This window comes from Protopterus annectens, chromosome 5.part1 (assembly GCF_019279795.1).
Source record: "Protopterus annectens isolate FY-2018-M chromosome 5.part1, PAN1.0, whole genome shotgun sequence".
Classification (NCBI taxonomy): domain Eukaryota; kingdom Metazoa; phylum Chordata; order Ceratodontiformes; family Protopteridae; genus Protopterus; species Protopterus annectens.
In genome coordinates this window covers 684915559-684933781 of record NC_056736.1, presented here as the reverse complement: position 1 = coordinate 684933781, position 18223 = coordinate 684915559, and the positions used below count along the sequence as shown (strand labels likewise).

General features: G+C 40.5%; 1 protein-coding gene across 3 annotated transcripts in view; it reads right to left on the bottom strand.

The window, feature by feature from the left end:
• SMAD9 (SMAD family member 9) overlaps nt 1–13460 on the bottom strand; it is a 435289-nt gene extending 421829 nt beyond the window's left edge. Inside the window, exon 1 of one of the 3 annotated variants that reach the window (XM_044073312.1) lies at nt 12929–13460. The gene's annotated coding sequence lies outside the window, so the exon portion shown is untranslated. Of the gene's footprint in view, nt 1–9103; nt 9123–11262; nt 11388–12928 lie in introns of those variants that run through there. The other 2 variants (XM_044073309.1, XM_044073311.1) reach the window with 2 other exon arrangements.
• Between the last annotated feature and the right edge of the window lie 4763 nt (nt 13461–18223).

Here is an 18223-nt window from a genome sequence, read left to right as displayed (position 1 = left end):
GGTTTGTTTTCTCTTTAATAATCGAATGTGAACTCATGTCACTATGTAACATGTGATGTTAATAAAGATGTTGAAAAAAAAAAACTTAAACTACCAACTTGTCTAAGTAGCCTAAATCTCAATGTAGGAAACCCACCATGAAAATATGCACATAAAAGAACACTACACTTGCAGGCTTTTCTATTCCTCTGTTACTTCCCCTTCACTCCTTTTTCATGTTCTTCCTATTCGCTTAATTCAACTGACAACCTACTTTTGTCATTTCCCCTTTAATACTTTAATCTTACCTCCCTGCTCTTAGAATGGATGCCATGCTGACATGCAAGAAAAAGCAGTATTGTACCACTAATGCAAGCTGATCAGTGTACTCCCAACACAAATAAATTAATGTTTTGTAATCTGTAGTACTGTAATGTTGACCATTTTAGTATGTTCTACAATGTTGTAAACTGTAGCTAGTTATGTTAACACTCTACTTTGTCTGCAAATCATTAACTTCGTAATTTGCTGGCTTCTGCAACTATGTTGTGGCTGGAAAGGATCCCACGATTAGCCCACCTATGCAATCAACAAAGACAATGACTAAATCAAAAAATACACACTCTTGAAATGACATAATGCAACCTCAATCAGCTGCAGGGTTCAGGGAAACATTAAACTGTAGTCAAGGAGTGACCTAAAGAAGAAAAAACAGATTTGGGGGTTGCTACTGCCAAGACTGGTACGCAAAGACAAACAGATGTCAACCCCCCCCTCCCCCCCCAGACTAACGTTTACACTAATGCATGGCATAGCCTCATAAGCTATTACATTGTTATGGCAAACCATTACCGTATTTATCATAGCAACTGATACACAAGTTATAAAAGAGACATCTGCAGAACTAGTCTTTCCTTTCACAATGAATTGGGTATGGAAATAAGATTTTGTAATTAATGCATTCATTTGATAATGTGCAGTTGGAAGTGGTCCGATCCTTACAAACTCATATCACCATTGATCCAGGCAGTAAGGAAACATCCATACCTGAAAGCAAACAAAGTGAAACACAGCATGCTACAACCCAAAAGAACAAACAAATAAAACAAAACACATTCATATATCTACTTTATAAGTATACTTTATAACTATACTACTGATCTAATCAGCGTATCCTATAATTAAAAAGATCATCTCTACTTGACTCCAAGTAGACTATTCTCTATCTGTTAAACGTAGCACTTGCTCCTACAGTACTTATTACCTTGATACGGCACTCTTGTCATAGATAGTACCCCAAAAAGGCAACCCCCCATTTCTCGGTCACCCACGTCCCCCGGAATCTTTTTTAAAGTTTTTTTTTGTCTATTCCTTCTAGCATGTCGAGGGATCAGTTGCTAGTGTCCTCTCCTGCTCAGCTGGTGAACCTGGGAATATTGAGGCAATGTTACAATTGCCTCATGTACACAGACAACCCTCTCCTCCTCCCACAAAACACAAATACATGCGAGAGATGCAACTACACGGCCAAACTGGAGGCTGAGCTCTCTCAACATAGGACTGGCAAGACCAGTCAGGAGGAGAAGGTTACCACACACACTATAGACCCAGTCTCACATATTACCATTACAACCTCAAATCATACACATAAACACACAAAGACATACTCTGAGGCTCTGATCAAAAATCTACCAAAACAGCAGAGGCCACCAAAGCAGACACCCAAACAACCACCACCTCAGAACACAACACCTGCAACACATAGACCTCACAGTCAGAGTGTCAAACAGTCACAGCCCTTAAGGCCAAACACAATGCCAGACACACTAGTCATTGGTGACTCCATAGTCAGACACACTGACGTCCCGCTCACCAGACTGAGTAAGGAGAAGGTCACAGTAAGCTGCCTGTCGGGCGCTAGAATCCGCCACATAACGCAAGCACTCAGGTCTCTCAACAGCAGGTACAAATATGATTCAGTCATTATCCACGCTGGTGTAAACGACCTGAGACGTACCTCCTTGGACTACATGAAAAGAGACATTGAGGAGCTCTCTGATTATGTAGCCCAGACAGGTATGACCCTGACCTTGAGCAGTATCCTACCTTCACCAAGAATGATGCCACAATACAGAGATAAGATGATCAGCTTTAACAATTGGCTTAAACACTGGTGTCATTCAAAGGGGATCCAGTGTCTGTCTGCCTGGGATGACATGCTGGACAAGCCACGCTGCTTCGCAAGGGACGGCTTGCACCTGTCACCCCTGGGATTCCGGATATTGGCAAAGGCTCTTGCCACCCCATAGTGCCTTTTTAGGCAAGGCTCAAATTCTAAACCTACCACCCTAGAACACAAAAAAGGAAAAAAACTAAGGGTAATGCTGCTCAATGCCAGAAGTCTAAATCTCAAAATGCACGCACTCGAGGCCCTTCTCAGTATGGAGAACATCGATGTCTGTGCTGTGACAGAAACCTGGTTCAAGGCTCCTGAGAGCACCCGGCGCTATCAGGTTTTACCTCATATCATGCGTTCCGCCCCAAAATCTGGACAATACCAAGAAAGGAGGGGGTATCCATATTCATCAAGGACACCCACACCTCAAGACTGGTGGCAACGCACGATGCATCGGAGACCATCCAGGTGCAATTAACCATAGGCAAGACTGCTCTGCAAATTGTAGCATGTTACAGGCCACCCTCACAAACTCAGGAACCTCACATGGCCTTCCTGAAAACACTAGAGGGGATAAATGTATCACCAAACACCATCATACTAGGTGACTTCAATTACCCTAATATAGACTGGGAACACTACTCAAGCCCAAACACCCTAGCCCAAAAGTTCCTGGAATTCATAAACTCAAATGCCATGGAACAACTAGTCACCATCCCCACAAGAGGAGATAACATACTTGATCTCATCATCACGAACATGGGAGCACAATGTTCAACACCGGAGGTGTACCCTCACTGGTGAGATCAGACCACAAACTAATCTCGCTGGAGGTCCTCATCCCACCCCACCTGAAATAAAAAGACCACAGTAAAGAACTTCTCAAAAGCCGACTTCACACTTCTAAAGACTAGTGTGGTCTCCTTTAAGGCCCCGAGCAGCGGAAAACAGTACTCAAGCCGCTGAATCACTTACAAATGCCTTCTACCAGCACCTGCAGGACTGCATGGATAAGGCAATCCCAAGCAAAACAAAGACTCTTTGTACCAAAGGCAAGCATCCAGTCTGGTGGACCCCAGCCATAAACAAACTCTACAACAAAAGGAGGAAGCTACTACAAGATAGAGCAAAATCCTTAAAAGGTAAGACACCCTTGATCACTATAAGTAAAAACTAAGAGCTCTCATAAAATCATCCAAAGCAAATTTCGAGAGAAAAATAGCTAAAGACTCAAAAGACAATCATAAGGCCTTCTTTAGCTATGTTAGAAACCTGGGAGGAAACTCCCAGATATGCTCAGATCTAGTTCAAAATGATGTGAAGATTACTGATCCTACAGACATTGCCAACATACTGGCTGACAGGTTCAGTGCAAACTTCTCCCCCCCCCCAAAAGGAGAGATATCTATACCAAACAATTGCAGCCCCCCAAACATCTCCAGCGCCCAAGTGAGAACTGCTCTCTCCAAAGCAAAAAACACAGCATCCATGGGACCTGATGGTGTCCCCGGCTGTGTGCTCCATGAACTCAATGAGGAATTAAACCCACAGCTAGGACAGCTGTTTAATCAAAGTCTTACCTCTGGATACGCACCAGGAGTGGCGCACTGCAACTGTGGTACCACTTCACAAAGGCGGTGCCTCCACCGACCCTGGAAATTACCGCCCATTAGCTTGACAAGCCTTATCTGCAAAGCCATGGAGAGGATCATAATGGACCTCATAAATAAAGACATAGGGAATTTGCAGACTTTGGATCCAACCCAGTTTGGCTTTGTCAAAGGCAGATCATGCCTTTTAAACTTGGTTGACTTTTTGAAACAGTCACCAAAGCCATTGATGAGGGAAAGGCAGTCCATACAGCCTACCTCGATCTGGCTAAGGCCTTCGATACAATACCCCATTCGGGTATCATTGAAAAACTCATCAGCTTAAATGTCAACCCATACATCACAAGATGGGTTGCAAACTGGCTGAGTGACAGAACCCACAGGGTCAGAGCTGCTGGCGCCATGTCAGACTCAAAGCCTGTCACAAGTGGTGTCCCACAGGGCTCAGTCCTGGGCCCACTCTTGTTTGGCATCTACTTTTCCAAGTACAAGCAAACACAGGAGGGTTATGGCTGACAAAGTTTGCAGATGACTGCAAACTGGGCACCATAGTAGAAAACACATCTGACACAGATATCCTTCAGAAGGGTCTCACAGAAACGGATAACTGGTGCCAGAGCCACGGCCTAAAGTTAAATGCCAAAAATGCATAGTCATACCCTTCGGGAAAAACAAGGTTACCCCTAGCTACCAAATAGGTGGCAATCCACTGAGCACAGAAGAAGTTATCAGGGACCTGGGGACCCAGGTTGATAGTAGTCTGTCATTCGACACCCATGTAGCTAAAGTAGTTAGGAAGACCTTCTACATTGCCCACCTTATCATGAAGGGATTCTCATCTAGATCAAGGGAGGTCATAGTCTCCCTTTACTCATCACTCATCAGACCAATGATTGAGTACAATGCCCCATTCGGAATGTATCTGACCCGACACTTGCAGCAGCTGGAGAGGCCACAAAAGTTCCTCACCAAAAGGATAAAGGGTCTCAAAAATCTGTCCTATGCTGCCCGACTGAAAGAACTCCAGCTCTATTCAGTCGCCACCGCTTGCTCAGAGGTGACCTTTGCCTAACATACAAGGCCATGTCAAACCCAGATTTGATGAATATGCTTCACCTCAAAAATCTAGATCCATCAGAGCCACAAGGGCGGAGACTTAAACCTTGACACGGCTATTAATAGGACGTGCTGGAGGGATAGATTCATCACCCAAAGACTCCCTATGCTGTGGAACAAAATCCCGGTACATGTGAGGCAGAGCACCTCGCTGGCCTTGTTCAAGAGAAATCTTGACCAATGGATGGGAGATCGCAGATATACCCCAGGGATTACCTCAGTGTCACTGCTCGACAGAGGCACAGAAAAATAATGGGTATAGTTCCCCATACTAAAGGGGTGGCCTAAGCCACAAAACGATGGGCTAGGCTTGTAAATGCCCTCGGGCAGATAGCCTAGTATGAACCTATGAACCTATGAACCTATGAACACAGAGCCCACATCACAAGTTAGGATCAGTGGAACCCAGAAAGACCTACCAGACTGTAGCGTGCACCATGTTACAAAGGGGAAAGGCAAGCAAGACATAGCTGTAGGACCACATTCACCTTCTCTCGGTCTTATGCACAATATTTATCCATTTTATTTATTTGTTTGATAACCAGGTTGATGAGACTAGTCCTAGACCCTTTTCAGCCTCAACACAGTTTGTAGGGCAAATGGGCAACTGCATAAAATCTACAACACACTTCTGTAGAGTTAAGATGTGATTTCATAAACTGAAACTTTACATGATCTAAACAGTAACATTCACCTAGATAAAAACACAATAAGCTTAAACACAAAAGCAATATAGCAACATAAGAAACAAAATCATAATATAATGCAATTTAGCACAGAAGAAAAACTAACTTCCTTGAGATCAAAACTGTGGATGGCTCCCTCAGAAACCAGGCATAACACATTCATTATACTGTTAAGAAGATTATGTCAGAGATGGACTAGTATTTTATGCAGACAGTCAAGTTTACCTACTCTAAATTAAGTTGTCTCAATCAACTTTTTTTAGTATTTTATCATCACAAAGACATAACTTTCTCCAAATTCACACATACAGAAGCCAGCAAATACCCCACAACTGCCAGGTGAAACAAGTGGAAATCTGTCACTCAAAATCCTGTGGGTTCCAGCAGCTGATCCCATCCCTAATGGTGAATCAGCAGCTCTCATGTGGGTGGTCAGCAACCTCAGCATGAAAATATACTGACACAAAGGACGTCTCAAAACCAGAGGAGTGATAAAAAAACAACTAGAAGAATGATTACAAGGGAGTACAGACCCACACTATACAAAAGACACAAACAAATAGTGTAGACTCCTATGAATATTACAGGCAAAGAATAAAGAAAAATATTATTAAACATTAAGGCTTCTTACTACACAGTAAACAAACAAGCTGTGCAGATTCAAGAGAATGTTACAAGCAAATACTGCACAAGAAAGCCATAAAGTAATAATTCTAGACAAAAAAATGCACATTGTGTACATAAACCAACCGGTATTACCCTTGAAGAACAAAATGGTAGGTAAATCTGCTACTGCCATGGCTACTACCACTGGACACTACGACAACATCAGGACTGAAGATCGACAGTACTGCTAGTATGGGATATGTACAATTACATGCCAGTAAACAGCACGGTTCTTTTAGGAGTATAAAACACAAGCAGTCAAGAAATGATGGAAAAGAACTGCAGTCAACAGTGCAGGGAGCAAACACCAGGCTTGCTTTTCCTGCTTTGCATATACACTTCACAGGACTGCAGCATTTATGTACAAATGCGCACACACACACACACACACACACACACACAGTGTAAGGTGATGTCAGAAAACTCATCCACCCCACCCCATCACCACTAAAGCTGCATCAGAGCAAGAAAAGTGCAGACTACTTCTATCAGAGGAAATTCACTCTTACAACACACAGACCTCCCTCCACAATGGCCATCTGCTGATGAAATAATTCTAAAACCTTAAAAAGTCTGCTACCTTAGCAAATTCTAGAATTATCCTTGCAATGACACAAAGCTATTTGGCAAGGTGACTTGCTTCTCACTGGAAAAATCTGAACAAGCTGTGAATCTCAGTTTCCTTACAAAATGACTTGAACAACTAGCAGATCATGAGAAAATAAATGCGATGAAATGTAAATTCCAAGACAAATACATAAAATAAAAAAAAATAAAATAGTTACAAGATTAAGCTGTGACATTTAACAAGCATGCAGCAATACATACAATACTACATTGTGTCTGGATAAAAAATATCCTCATATTTGTTAATTAAAGCAAAGACTGGTTTATATTTTTAAGTATTCCTGGCCATTAGACATAATTTTCAGACATCTTTTTATTGAGATGGAGATTGTATTACTATTTATTTATTAATTTACTCTTTTGTTAAATAGGTGAGTGGGCTAACACAAACCACCATTTTCAGACACAACCTGAAGCCAGGTGATATTAAGTAGCTGTCCAAGAATCTCACAAGGCAATTTTGAAATATAAAAATGTTTCTCACATCCATGAATGTTGAAGAGAAACAAATATTACTCCAAGTTGCATACAACTTCCTAAAACACAAGCTTTGTGTAGGCCACTGAAATGCATCAGTCTACAACCTGGTCTTGTAAGTATAAGTAAATTATTGCCTGATATGTTCTGCTTCTGTTAGTTCACCCCTTACAGCCAAAACTATACTACTATCTGACTGTTTCCTCTGTCACAATCTCTCTAGATTTCTACTCTTCTAATTTTCCCATTCATGGCTCCTTCCCCTCTTATCCATTAACCTTGATTCCTTGTTTCCTTTATATCTTTATTTCATGCCCGTCTCTCCCCAGCTGTCCATCCTTCTACTCATTTCTTCCCATCCTGCTTTTGCCTTCTCGTTACCCCCTGACAGATGCCATGACAGCACTGGCTAGCCTGACTACTGGTGCTGTAAACATACACAATCGCTCTTTGCATGTTAGTAAAAAAAACTATCTACTCATAATACAGATATTTACGCATATTTGTAACTGCAGATATTAACAGAAAACACTCTACTTTGACTTTTCAGTGACAAAACAGATCCATAATGACATCTCAGCCTACAGGGAAAATGCACTACATTCACAAAAGACTTCCCTTAAGCAAGGTTATTTCATATAACAAAGTATGCATCTTGTCGGTTTTAATGATGAAACTTCCTTCATATATTCTGAACCCTGAACTGTGGTGGAAGAAAAATGCTTACAAATGAAATACATGAATGGCTTTCAACCTTCCTCTTACACTGTGGAACAAATGGGAGAAACTGGAAAACTTAATAAGAGTATACCAACACCTCCAACTAAGAAGCTCGCAGCCTTATTCACAATGGTATTATTCGTTGTTCTTAACAATGAATGTGCAATGCACCCTTCTAATGTGAAACAAAAAGGAGCACAGTCTTTTTAAGTCAGAAGATGAGAAATGTTCCTTGGGGAATACTAGGCTAAGTACCCTGAAGGACTATTTTAAATGCAGCCAATAACATGAGGTCATAATGAGACACTGCATCTTGGGCCTAAGAGGTGAAGACCTTTACAATTATACCAAACCCACTCCCCTAATAATGAGACACACTTGAGAACTATGAATATATGTAATAAATGGTTCAGAAAAATCTTAAAACGTAGTATGTAATCAGAATATTCCATGAATTTTGCTTTGTGATCTGCTAATTCTTAACTGGGAAGGTACTTAAAGTGTTTTACAAAAGTTGTGTAAAGTCCTTTGAAGGCTGTGTGACGCTATGGCTTCAAGAGGTTAAGAATGTGTCTTCCCAAACAGAATGTTTATGCTTCACTAAATTAATTAAACATGTGCATATGCAAGTAGTGTTCTCATTATTCATTCTCTTGTCCTAATTTTTCGGGAAGATAGGAGCCAACACTCATCCTGGTCGCCAATAGTTAAAAGGCAAAGAGGCAATCTAGAATAGGAGGTTGGTCCATCACAGGAGACACACAGACAGATGCTTACACAGATGCAAATATGTTGCCAAGATCTCTGCCTCATAGCACCAGGGCCCATCATTCAGTCCATCTTCCATTCAATGGCTGTATGGAGTTTGCACACTCGCCTATTGACTGTGTGGGTTTTCTCTGGGTATCATGTTTTCTTCTCAATTCCCTACAACAATCTAGTAGGTGGACTACTCCCTTTCTCTTGCAGACCTGTGCTGTGACTGAAGAAGATAACATTAGTCTGTATGACCTACCACTAAGCCATGTAAGGATTAAACCACTTACATCAACATCATCATCACCTTCAACCCCATTTTCCATTTATTTTTTCTGCAGGGGGTCAGGGTGTCAAGTCAACTGTTGCCATCTCTTTCGAATCTGTACCACTCTCCTTTTGCCTTCATCAAATGCCATGCCAGACTATCTTCTTTCACACAATCCATCCAGCTGTTGATTGGATGTTCTGGTTAATAAATAAAACCACAACACCTGGTAAAAATCCATGCACTCACAGTGACAGTATATAGACCATACAAATGGGCAACCCAACCAGGAACCAAACCAGATAGCTACGAACAATGAGGCTATATTAATCACAGTACCACCCTACCTCTATAAATCTGAAAATGCATTCAAGAGTGATGCATAAAGCAGATGCTGCCATACGCTGCATGCTGGTTGTCTGCAAGCCAAATGCAGGTATTTGCACTCTTGTACTTAGTCATAGGTTAGTACTAGGCTAACTGCCCTTGCGAGCCATTGTAAGCCTAGCCAATTATCCCTTGTGAAACTCAAACTTTGCACCTTGTGTTTGTAAGGCAAATGCCTTAACCATTAGGCCATCCTCCATGGTCCTGATGCTTCTGTCCTCAGTTGCCCACTTTAAATAGGTTCTACCCAGGCAGAGCTTCTCAGTTAACTAATAAATAATAGACAAATAAATGCAAACTGAGTAGATACTTCAGTGAATATTGGCAAATGATTATTCCTGCTGTCAAATTCACCTTCATGTGCAGTAACTCTTAACGAAGTTATTTTAAGGAATTCAAAACTCTAAAGTGCATATTTGTTTTATTCACTAAAACCCAATGTATACATTTCATTTTTTTTCAAACGGGCTCTCTTTAGAACAAACAGCGCCGGCAAAAAGGAATGCATATTGTAAAACAGACTGTCAAGAAGACTTGAAAAAATGATAACAAGCTGTTTTGTACACAGTTCTATTAGAAAGCATGCTGAGAGAAGGTCTCGCTTCAAAAACTAGTACTGGCATGAGAAATACCCCTCCCACGCCTCCTGATCACAATACTGGCGTCACCCTGTCTCCAGCATATATCATCTCTTCAATAAACTAATCAACGAGACATGAAAACCCCACTACAGGGAAGAAGCCCCCCCTCCCCCTCCCCCTCCACCAGCTACGACATGCTTTAACAATGCCAGAGCACTGTCATCCCTGCTGCCCCTGGAGGAAAGTCATGACTACCTCCACCTCCTGAGTCATTGTACCGCATGTGAACTTGGAAGAATGCTGATGGGGCTTGCAACACAATCTGAGCAAACGTCCCATTTCACTACTGTTCAACAACCTGAAACAATGACAATTCTCAACACCCACGCAAGAACGGAAATACATACGAAGCACCCAGACAGGCACATGACATACAGGGCTGCAGCTTTTCAAAACATGTAGCAATCATACCTTCCATTTTAATTGCCAGCATACTTTATCCAAATAAACACGTTTTCAGGGCACTGTCATCTAGTCTAGACGCCTTAGACGTACAGTTCTCAACTCTGTTTAATTTTCAGGACCGTCACTAATTTTAGCTCAAAAATTTGCTCCATCCCTAAACTGGTTATTGTAAAGGTGATATGTTACAGTCAGCGCATACTGATAATCATTACAGCTGCACGCTTCTTTTACACCAGAAAACATATCCGAATTTACATTGTTAACTGTATCACTATTTGAAAAGCGTGCCTTATGTAGATTTCCCTAATTACTTTTATTATTTATTTAGCTCGTCTGCATTATCCCTACATCTGGTGACAAAATGTTCACATTTATGGTTAGAGAAAAGGTTGGGATTTGCCTTTGTTTGGATTTAAAAGTTGACAACCAGAGTATAACATTCATATAAAAAAACTCTTACCTTCAGATGTTTTATCAGGTGGCACCTGTCCCACAAAGAATGCAAGCGGTTTACAGTGAACCTCAACACATAACTACAAACCTCAAGCGACCTATTTATAATTACAGACCTCTTCCTTTAAATAAGTTCAGAACTTCGTGGCGGTTCAGATCTCAAGAGATAAGCTAAACTGTGCCGTGCAGTTTTCAGTGATAACGCAGGTGTGCATCTAATGACCACAATCCTAAAGAATAACTCCATGTGTGAACTATGAAAAACATAAATATACAGCAGAGCTGCTTTCCTTACCTGCTGTGGAACTGCAAGCTCCTTGTATTCCTGCTAAGTGTCTACAGGACCTCAGAGCTGAGCAGCAGCAGCAGCCCGCCGGCCGGCGTCAGCCAGGCGGGAGCCCCAGAGCCTTAAGAAAGAATCCGTCCGCGTGCTGGAAGTCGCCCAATTACAGGCATGCCTGGATGTCTTGGCCCGCACGAGGAAGGAGGGGGTGAGTAGTGTGTCTGTCTGGAAAGCAGAAGGGGCGTGGCACAACCACTGAAGTATTGCTGCATGCAGCCACATGCAGTGAAAGAAGCAGGCATCTTCCAGGTTAAAAACTGAACAAGTGCGTAAAGTAACCATTTGAACAAACGTGTATCTAATAAGATAACAAACATAAGCTCTTTTAAATACTTAAAAAAAACGCTTGTATAGCAGCCCACTTTCCTCATCTAAAAGTTTTGCTAGCTGATCCCACACCTCTCAACTGTCCCTGATTTGAGTCAAATTTTAGACCTGTCCCTCTTATTCCCCTCCTAAAATTAGTGACTTTTGAAGAAAAGGTAATACATTAGTTAACAAATAATGACAATTATAGACTTGTTTTAATTCAGAAAATATAGTAATTCTTATTCTCTTTTTCTGTCAATGTCTCAGGTTAATAGTATTACTATTTTAAATCTGTCCATCGTTGTCCTTTACTAGTTCTGGATTTGTCCCTGATTCTGTTAAAATCTGTCCATGATTCATTCGTTCACAGCTATGGCTGATCCCGTAAGAAATGCGCTCCTTGCACACCTTTTGAATTTGTGAACCGTGCCAGGTTTAAGCGCAATTCTTAACTGCCCGACATTAAAGGATATGGCTGAGTGATTCAAAACGTTGCACTAAATCAGCGTCGATTTAGCCAAAAAAACAACGCCAGTTATTTTATTTACAGACGACGAGTAGGGTTGCCACCTTTTCAAATGCCCAAAGTGGGACAATTGTGGTGCAAAAACATCAGATTTTGCAGGCCAACATATAGCCACGTATGGTACAAAGGACAGAACTTTTTGCCTAAATAAAAGCTTATTCTTGTAGCATTTTAGTTATAGCCTGTTTCTTATAACATTTAGGTGTTTCAGATGCAGAATAACTGCTTTATGCAACTATTACATAAAATATAGAAAATAAATTTGATCTAAAATTTCAGGACATTTGCCATTTATAATTTTTTTTGCAGGACACAACTGCCCAAAGAGGGACTGTCCTTCGCACAGTGGGACAAGTGGTAACCCTAACGACGAGCTTTCCAGAAAACTTAAGCCATCGGACATCATCTTTTCAAGTTGGAAATTGAATTCCATAACACACATATCTAGGAAGAGTACCTTAAAGTACCTCAAGTCCAGTCCTCAACTTTCAATTACTGAGCGTGTACCCATGTACACAAGGGAGATAAGCCACATAAACCTCTTCTGTTTGAAAATTATTTCTGCTTAAAACAGATTTTCTTTACACCTTTACAAAAACAATGTTATTAAGCTGCTTGTATGTGCAGCGACGTCAGTTGCTTAAAACAATGAAATACACTGTTGTATATAACCGTAATATTGTGCAAAAGTTTGTATCTGTCCTACGTGTAAACAAAAGCATAATGTCAGTGATATCTGACCCGGACTGTGTCTAAAAAGAAGGAACAAACCAGACCACTTACCTCAGTATGGACTGTAAGTAAGCATACCAATAGTAATGCAGTATTGTTCATTTGTTACTTTATTCCTGGGTGAAGAAGTTCACATCAGTGCTATTATTTATTTTCTGAAGATGAGTGATCCAAAACACGTGCTCCATTAAATCAGCACCAACGGGAAATAATGTGGACGCTGGAGTACTTATTGGCATTGTAAAATGTCATTATGAGTATGCCTAATATAAAGATTAGCTGGTCTTTATTGTAAGTCTTTTTTTCAGCTTGAGATATTTTTACTGGATGAGAAAAAGATACCAGTGCCCCACTGCACGGCAGCTCTAGATGTGTAAACATATGGAAACGTTGTTACAAAGTATCGCCCAAACACAAGTGGAGCTGCCTTACCTGCTGCAATGCCAGATCATGATGCATAAGAAAAAAAAAATGGTTTCTGCTGCAGTCCAGGATAAATATCACTGGCATAATAAGACTAGGTAGGTATGTGGTCACTACACAGAACAGGCGCCTTTATTATCACATACACTGTACAGCTACCGTACTGACTGCCCTAGTAGAGTGACAGGCGGCGTTCTCGAACTCTGGAACTTACTTGTTAAGGTTCTTCGGCGGATGGATACATTGTATCTTACAAGCCAAAGTCTTGCTGTGAGCCGATGACGTCACCGCGACTGGTGACAGAAAGTCTGGGAGTTTGACATTTTCTCAGAGTTTAAAACAACTGTGAAGCCGGTGCTGCCAAGGTGCTGGTGCTTCGTATTTTGTTGGGTAACCCCAAGCTGAGACCGTCTACAACTTCGTAGTACTTATCCCACCTTTGAAAACAAACAGCTGTAGCAGCACTGAAGAATGTACCTTTTTTGCAATGTTGGCCTTCAGATTTAACATTTCTCCTTTTTTACAGTGGGGGTGCACCACATTGTTTTTATAGGTAACATTGTTTGGGGGGGGGTAACTATTTTCAAAGTCTTCTGAAAAATAAGAAAAAAGTGCTCCTCTGTTTTTTAAAGACCACTGCCACGATTTTCATGCCAAAACCATGGAAGGATGGATCTGCAATTGGCAAAATTACAGAATCTCGGTGTATAGCAAATAACAGCTACATAAGTGCATGTCCTTTGGAATCTCGGTCCTCATTAGGACAGATAAAATGCGTTGTCTAAAGTGGATACAACAAAGGGCATGTATTGTGCAGTCATTGTTACTCTGATTTCGTGGTCATTTATTTAAAGAAACCATATGACAGTATGGATCATCGCCCGTTACAATCACAATTTACAGTCACCCCATGTGCATCGTTACCCATTTTTAATCGTCTTTTATTTCTCACCTTTTGTAACAAACTTACAAAATACAGATCCAGCAACAGCTATTGTTTTCAGGTAACGTAAACGTTTGATAAATACAGTTTTCTTTTAACTCTTCAGTTTAAAAACGCTGAAAGTTACTCAGCACAAAACAAAATATACAATCAATTGTAGTTTATTCACAGACACTCATTTTAAGTGTTTGTGCAATTTCTAAATCATTTTCTCATTTTTGAGTTTACTGGTGTAAGTAACTTTAAAACGAAACATAGTAACCGTTGGATTATGTGCAGGGAAGCTCTTTTATTCATCCAATTAAGAATTAAGTGGGCGATTAAGAATTGTCCACTTTATTTTGTAGGGGATCACAGGGAAACCAGAGCATGTCTTGGCAACATGTCGTGATGCGGTGAGGGCATAAAACATGGCTGCTCCTGGGCGCATTTCCCAGGTAAGGGAATGATTAGGCTGTGTTCAGTTGTTGGTAGCTTAATGGTGAGTAGGAGGATGGGCAAAAATCACAAAGAAGAAAAAAAAAACGATTTAGCATCTCATACTGCAGACCTAAGATTTACTAAAAATGAATTGTGGGTGTGGGAAAGTGGAGTGCCTGCTCTCTTCCCATGTTGCCCCTGATGGATGTGCAGTGTGTTGACTAGATGTATAGACCAGCTAAATAAGGCACAGCCAAAGATGTTTGTAATTACACCATCTTGCATTGCACTTCACAGATAAAGATTCTAGTTGTCTTCTGATGTACTATGTTCTTCATCTGTAAATATGTTGTAAGTAATTGCTATGTTAAATTGTTAATTGCTATGTAATCCAATGTAACTACTGTCTGTTTATTTTAACTGTGGAGCTTTTCTCCTCGGGCCTCCGCTAGGCCCTCACTTAAGTGTAGCACCCCAAAAGCAGCATTTATTTATACACAGCTATTGTTTCACTACTGAAAAATAAATTAAATGACATACATAAGAAAAAAATGCTGCGGTAGCATTGTCGGCTCACAGTAAGACGTCCTGTTCGATTCTCAGCTAATGCATCTTCTGTGTGGAGACATGCGTGAATGGGCGTACCCTCGTTGAAGGTTGTGCGTCAGGGCTGGCAACTCGGCACGTAAAAATCTACTGCAAATCATTAGCGGACCGGAGTTCCGCTGTGGCGACCCCTAACCAGGGAAAGCCAAAAGACACAACAACAACAACATAAAAAAAAATAGCCAACTAGGAATTCTGTAAAAAAAGTCTTACTTGTTTAACACCTACACTAAATGTATATGATCTGTATTCAAGAAGTATTCAAGAGCACCCCTATCACATTGTTTATGTTTTCTAGTCACTCAAAAAGATTACACTAAGTGTACATGTAGTCTACATTTTGCAGTAACCTTTATGAAACCCTCTCTATATTTGTCTGCAAAAAAAAAAAAAACTAACATTAGGAGGAAGTTGTGAGTTATGCTTGCATTGCTTGTTCACTCAAAATGGTTTACAGTGTAGGTGTTAATAAATCCCAGAGATACTTATTCACATAGCTATGCCCTTGACCTAAAGACTTGTGCAATGAGGGTTCTAAGGGTTGCTTGTTCACTCAAAATGGTTTACACAGTGTAGGTGTTAATAAATCCCGGAGATACTTATTCACATAGCTATGCCCTTGACCTAAAGACTTGTGCAATGAGGGTTCTAAGGCCAGCATTTTTTGAAATGTAACATATGAAAATAACTGAATTTAGCAAAAGTGAAAGTATCATAGTGTGGATATAGACATCACTGAAGCTCCTAGTCAGAATGCAGTGTGGTAGGTTCCCACCTCCATGGTGTGCAGAGATAAAAGTCCTGGCTCTAACAAAGACAATCTGAGTTCAAGTTGCAGCTCTGGCTCTGGAGGAGCCTGATAATGAAGGGTGGGAGGATGGATAAGCAACCAATGCATGCTCCCCATCCTGGGGTGGATGGGATGTGGTGGTGTACCGGTGGTCTGATGCTCTGGCTCCTGCATTTGAAAGCTTGCAAGCAGCACAACTGCATCCAACCAGGGGGTGTGGGCTTAGTTCTACCAAGGAGGTGATGGTAGCCCTCATTAGCATGTGTATAGAAGTACACACACGCACACACATGGGTAGTGGTGCAGTAGAACCTCACTGTGGCATTAGGGCTCACATAATCCAACCAGGGCAGGATTATGGCCTACACAAACTCCCTGACAGCCTGCTTTGGAAGTTGCAGGCAAGGCACAAACAACTTCCATTGTTGCGTGTATGGTGGCCTCTCTTGTTGGATCTCATACCTAGTATGGATGAACAATTGTGTTCTAAGACCACCATGTAGGGAGGTCCAGTGTTACAGCTACTATAGTGATTCTTATTCAGTATCTGGTGCTTGCAAAGTCAAGCATTCTTGAAAATCACCCTTACTGCTAGGGACAGAGGCAGGCTCACAGGTACCACCTTTACTGACTTGGCTTTTGCACTTCACTGTATAAATCATTAATTCTTGCTTTCAGACTCTCTGTAAAACAGGATTTCCTCATACCCCCATTAGTAGAACTGGTGCTACTTCTTCCCACTAATTATTCTTGTAAAAATTGAGGCCTGCACAATGCCACCATTACCACCATGCAGTGGAGTTCCACATGTCTTATGGGACATTTGTGTTTTATGCATTTTGTCAATCACCTCATCTTGGAACTACCTAATCTACCATTATTGCTGTACACAGATGACCTAGTAGACTTCCTTCCCTTCTTATAAAACGTAACATAAAAGAAAAGAAACCAAAATAACATCTCCTTTGTTATTTTAACTTGGTATATGTAAGTTTTCTTTTAAACAATTTTCATTCACTTCAGCATTACCTGAATTGCTCATCTCCTGCCATTACTTAAATTCAGGCCTAACCCTCAACATTGATCTTCATGCATTCTGCAAGTATTCTTCCCACAAATTTCATTTATTTCTATGTAATGTGTCCATTCACTTTTCTAAAGATCCCACATCCAGATCTTTTTATCTCCTTTACAATAATCAGTACTTCACTTATAAGTGGTTTATTTTTTGACTTACATTTTCTTGTAATTCCTTTTTTGGCAGGCAATAGCATTAAACGTTGTAAGCCAATACTGCATCTGAGCAATTCAGATCCGGTGTACCAGCTAAAAAAAATAATTTCCTAAATTGCAACCATTGTATCCCCCAATACTTCTGACAAAGTATTCTGCAGCAAATTTTTAAATTCTGACACATTGTTACTTTCCAAAAAACTATTCATGATTACCTCTGTCTTTCCCATAATATTTCCAGCATTCTAGCTAAGGAAAATTCTCTGAAGTTTGCTTGTGGAATAAAAATACAAATGCAAACACTTTCAAGCAAAAATCCTAAAACTCCTGGACTTTGTTTTACACTTGGGAGCCATACAGATGTCCTGCTTTGTAAATCGCCTTTCCAGTATCTCTTCTCAACCTTCTCTAACCTCCTTTGATTGATTTTTTAAACACATTTACTGACTTATCACTTGTGACATTAGCATATTTACATTCATGTATAAGTAATCAAACTATATATTAACATAAAGGTGGGCGAGCGATAAGGCAGAATGTCCACTATTAAAATAAATTTGACATTGCACTTAATAGTGGACATTCTGCCTTATCGCTCGCCCACCTTTACATTTGACATTTATTGAGCTTTATAGGGGAAGCGTCTCAAACGGACAATATTTATTTCATATTTACCCTTATATATTAACATAACAAACATTATATTTCACATATACTGCTATATATCATATAACCTAAGCAACATTACATAAATTATTCAATTCCTGCTTTTTTAACAAGAAACAACTTTATTAAACCATCACTTACAACACAGGCAATCATACATTTAAACAAATGAAAACAAACCATACCGACACAATCCTAGCTGCAAGCATGGTACATCACAAACCATACTGACACACTCCCAGTTGCAAACATTAAACATCAATTA